This window comes from Rhinopithecus bieti, unplaced genomic scaffold (genome assembly GCF_001698545.2).
Source record: "Rhinopithecus bieti isolate Rb0 unplaced genomic scaffold, ASM169854v2 scaffold_33320, whole genome shotgun sequence".
Classification (NCBI taxonomy): Eukaryota; Metazoa; Chordata; class Mammalia; order Primates; family Cercopithecidae; genus Rhinopithecus; species Rhinopithecus bieti.
Genome location: NW_016814054.1, coordinates 3,763 through 8,594, shown reverse-complemented (window position 1 = coordinate 8,594; position 4,832 = coordinate 3,763). Strand labels below are relative to the sequence as shown.

At 41.5% G+C, this 4,832-nt stretch overlaps 1 pseudogene; it reads right to left on the bottom strand.

Moving 5' to 3' along the window:
- Positions 1–3,977: 3,977 nt before the first annotated feature.
- Positions 3,978–4,412, bottom strand: LOC108513699 (60S ribosomal protein L32 pseudogene; annotated as a pseudogene).
- Positions 4,413–4,832: the final 420 nt, after the last annotated feature.

The window sequence follows — 4,832 nt, the reverse complement described above, 5'->3', positions numbered from 1 at the left end:
AAAATATATCTTTTGAATTAATTTTGGTATGCTTATACAGGGCTATATTTATTTATGAAAAAAATTATTTTAAAACTGAATTTATACAAATGTCACTGAGTTATAAATCTAATGTTATTTTTTTATCAATGTTGTATCTTAAAATTTATACATGTTGCTACGTATAAGTTAACTTTATTATTTTTGACTGCTGTTCACTACTGAGGAAAGATCATTTGAGAATTTTACCCACTGCCTGTGAATTATGATGCTTTCCTTTCTGGACAGTGGAAACAGATACTATTTCAGGCCCTGTGAGATGATTGGATACCGTTCTCACTAATTCTTTAAGGTGCCCTCCTCCCTTCCTCCACCTTGGGTAGTGTCCTCATCTGCATATATTCTTTCATTACTTGAGGAAGATTGTCTGTAGATTTTCAGGCTTCTCTCTGTGTGCAGCTTTCTTTTCTCCAGTATTCTTTCTTGAGAGCTTTAGCAGCTTTTGTCTTTCTGTACTCCAATTATATCTCCTCAACTTAGGGACTGCACTGAGCTCCATTTGGTCTATCTTTCGTCTCTGCACTGCAGCCTGGAAACTCTTTCAAGACAGAAAACTGGGGCAGTTGTAGGGCCTGCCTCATTTGTTTCACATATTTCAGGGATTACTATCCTTACTTTCCTGATATCTAGTGTCTTGAAACTCGTTGTTTACTATATTTTATTCCACTTTTGGTTTGTTTTGTTTTAGGTCAGTTAAGAAAGCAAATTCAGTCCCTTTCATCACATCTTGGCTAGAAGCTGAATAATATGATAATTTTTAGAGTAATTTGATTCACCTCTCATCAGTATTTGTTGTAGCTGATCTCAAAAGATGCCCACCCCCAATGTAGCATGCTAGTGAAGAATCAATACTTTGTATGATCCCCTTATTTTCAATCTGAGATGAGTGTTAGATTCACTTTTGAGTAAAAGAATGTGTTGGAAGTGAAACTACTTGAATTCTGAGACAAGATCCTAAGAGGCCTTGTAGCTTCTACCAGGATCTCATAGTTAAGTTGTTTATGGGAATCACTGACTGCACTGAGACAGTTTTGCTGTGATGAAGCCCACATTAGCTATATGGAAAAAACTCATAAACAGAGGCCTATGCTCAGTCATGCTCTGATGTTTGAATAATCTCAACACAGGGGACAGGCATGTGAGTAAAAAAGTCATATTGGACATCCCAGCTGCAATACATGTCACACGAGAAAGAACCAAGAAATTCAGCTAACAGCTACATGGTACAGCCTAGCTGTCATGGTCACATCCAGTAACTCAATCCATCCCAGTTCATGACCCAGTCATTGTTGTGTGGAAAAGATTTCCCCACTGTTCCCTTTCTGAATTTGCAATGCACAAATTCATTAGCATAATAAATGCTTATTTAGATGACACCAATAGATAACCAGAATAGAAATCAACAGTCAGTCCCTCTTAGACCTGGGAAAGTAGGGCCCTGGCCCTGGTGTCTGACACCTTATGGAACCCAAGAGTTGGAGGATTTAGCTTATCAGAGAAGCTAAATTATTAAGAAGCAAGAAATTATTAAGATTGAAATGGAAACATATGGAATGAAAATAATTATTAAAGACTTGCATGAAGAAGTTACATAATTTCTATTGAATAGGATTTGACAATGTTGGAGTAAACCTAAATTAAGTCAATTGGTTGTCTTGGATTTGATGGAATCGTTCTGAAATCGAACAGTCCCCGTTCCTACTATATAATATAGGCATCTGACCCAGAGAAGACCGGGTCTCCTAGGCTGTGAAGGAAAGAGCAAGTATGTAAGACTGTGAGCCAGGGGACCCAGAGAATCCCAAGAACACCTGAGCAGGGAAAGGAATAAGAACAGTGACCACTTCAAGTTAGATGCTGAAAGGGCCAAATGCCACTTAGTGGTGCACAGTGAAGTATAAATCTGTCTTGTTCTCCAAATGAGCCCTTGCAACTAGGCCAAGACTGCCTCCCAAGAGAGGCAGGACCATGTACCTAGGTTCCAGTCATGTGAGATATCTCAGAGATACCTGGGGCCACGTGGGTATCAGGTCTGGAATGGTGGGATCAGCAGCCCAGGTGATCTCAACCTGACCTCATCACCCTCATTTCATCCCCCTCCCACGCAATCTGGTCTAAGGCACTCAGAAATGTATTTCTCAAGCTCCTTCCCACAACCTGCCTGCATGACTAAGACATGGTCTGACCCCATCTCTGTTTGGTATTGCTCTCAGTCTATACCTTGGACACATTCCTTAACCACAATGCATTCATAAAATGTGATCAGAGAGACCATACCTCATAAGTGTGTCCTGCGTCTAGAATGGAATATGCTATCAATCAATGCGGCCAGTAATTATTCAGCACCAGGAGAAAGAAATTCCTGGCCTTCACTCTGTTGGACCCCAGCCCCGTGTACCAAGACATACCTGTGCGCTGTGGCTGGTCTCTGTGCTGAAGGCACCTGAATCACAGGAACTAAAGGTAGGGAGAAAGAGAAGGAAAGATGGACAAAATTTGTGCGATTGAAGAAGAAACCTAAGACCGCCGAAGATGAGAACTGCGTTGTTAGACTCCTGGCAGACTCGAGAGCCCGAGATTAACAAACTGGTCACCAGGGCCCAGCGGCGTAGGCTCGGGGCTGTTCTCCTTCGCTGCAACTGAGGTCCAGGGCAGGACAGGGCGCTCGTTGGTTACCATGGACACGGCAAGCGGACGCACACCAATCAGAAGACTGCGTTCCTCGCTCCTTTAAATATGCCTCACCTAAAGCAACCTCCTCCATTTTGCTGGAACACAAACGCGCTTCTAAGTTTCTATGGAGGAACTTGATTGGTCCTGTAAACCTTGTCCCGCCGGACAAAGACCTGTGAAGGAAAACGGAGTGCCACCAGGACTCCGTGGCCCTCCCCGCCTCCCTCTCCTTTTTCCCTTCATGGCAGTAAAGCTGTGGACGCTTCTCTTCAGGGCGGTGAGCTCCAGATGAGTGAGACACCACATACCGGCAGAGTCCCGGAAGGGTCACCCCAGTAAAAAAGTGGGAAATCCGAGGAAAAGGAAGACGCTGAAGGAATGCAATGGAAGAAACTAAAGAGACTAAGATTAAGAGGATCAAAAGGCAAAAGAGAATAAGGAGACATGAAGGCGAAATGAGGAGAGAGCCCACTGAGAGCAACGCCTCCAATCACCCCTGCAGCAGCAAAAGCAGAGGGAGAGCTGGAGGAGTCTTGAACCCCTAAATCCATAGTCCGTGTTGCTTTGAAGGAACCTCCGGGCCCATCTTGGAAGAATGTGTGCAGAGCAGCAGGCTGGTTTCAAAGCAGGACTCCACCCCGTTGAGCACATAGCCTTTCAGCAAACTGGTTCACCTACAGGACTCTCCCTTCCACTCCAGGTGCTCTTTCAGGATGCAAACCTTTCCCATTCCAAATTTGGAATAAATTGGCAACACACTGCTATTTTCAGTTTTCTGTGCAAACTTGAAAATTCTGAATGCAGAAAAACTTAAGAAATGAATTAAGGAATGAAAATAATTACAATTTAATTGGTAGGGCTTTATTTGATAAAATTAAGATATTCTTTCATCGTTGTATGCAACGTCATTGCAATATTTAGATATGATATGTAAAGTTCATTTATTTCCAAATTACAGTAATTGGTTTAAGATTTTAGTGACAATTCTAGTTACTACTACTTCAGTGGAATGAAGTTTTCTAAATTTAAGCCAAGAAAAAAATTCTAACTTAAGACTAAAATGATTCAAGAAGAGTTTATCTAATTTGGCATTAATGTCAACAGAATATTTAGCATGTAAAAATCTGGATTCCAGTAACAATGACTTTGTGGAAATAAAAGTAGTAAAACTACATTTTTTCTGAATAAACATAATTAATGATTTTATATGTCTTTTTTGGGCAGTTTTTACATTTATTTAAACAGAAAACGTGCACACGAACTGTCTACTCATTTTCTTCACTGCGCAGCCTGGCATTGGGATTGGTGACTCTGATGGCCAGTTGGGCAGCTCTTTCCACGAAGGCTTTGCGGTTCTTGGAGGAAACATTGTGAGCAATCTCGGCACAGTAAGATTTGTTGCACATCAGCAGCACTTCCAGATCCTTGATGTTGTGGACCAGGAACTTCCGGAAGCCAATGGGCAGCATGTGCTTGGTTTTTTTTGTTGCTCCCATAACCAATGTTGGGCATCAAGATCTGGTCCTTGAATCTTCTACCAACCCTGTTGTCAGCGCCTCTGGGTTGCCGCCAGTTACACTTAATTTTGGCATATCGGTCTGACTGGTGCTGGATTAACTTCTTGGTTCTTTTTTTGACGATCTTGGACTTCACAAGGGGTCTGAGGGCGGCCATGATGCCGAGGAGGAGATGGCTGCCACCTCCGTAGGCAACGCCGAGGAAGTTGTATCTCATTTTATATGTTGGATCCACTGTTTATGAATAGAACCTCCTGACATATGTAATCTTACATATAAAATAAATATTCTGTTTTGTAATTCAAATTTTAGCCTTACCACTCGAGTATTTTATATTAATGAGTTTATCTTAACATGATACATTGCAACACAGCTTATTGCCATGAAATGCACAAGTTTTCTATTTTGAATCCAAGAACAAATGAAAATGTCTTTTCAGACATTTGTTTTATTGTGGAGTGTTATGGAAGATACCGGTGAGCATGCTATTGTATGAATCTTTAGAGAGACTGTGATCAACATTCAAAGACTTGGGAATGCAGTGATTATGGACTAAAGAGTATATGTGGTCAAGTGAAAAGTAAATTTAACGTGTCCAGAAAA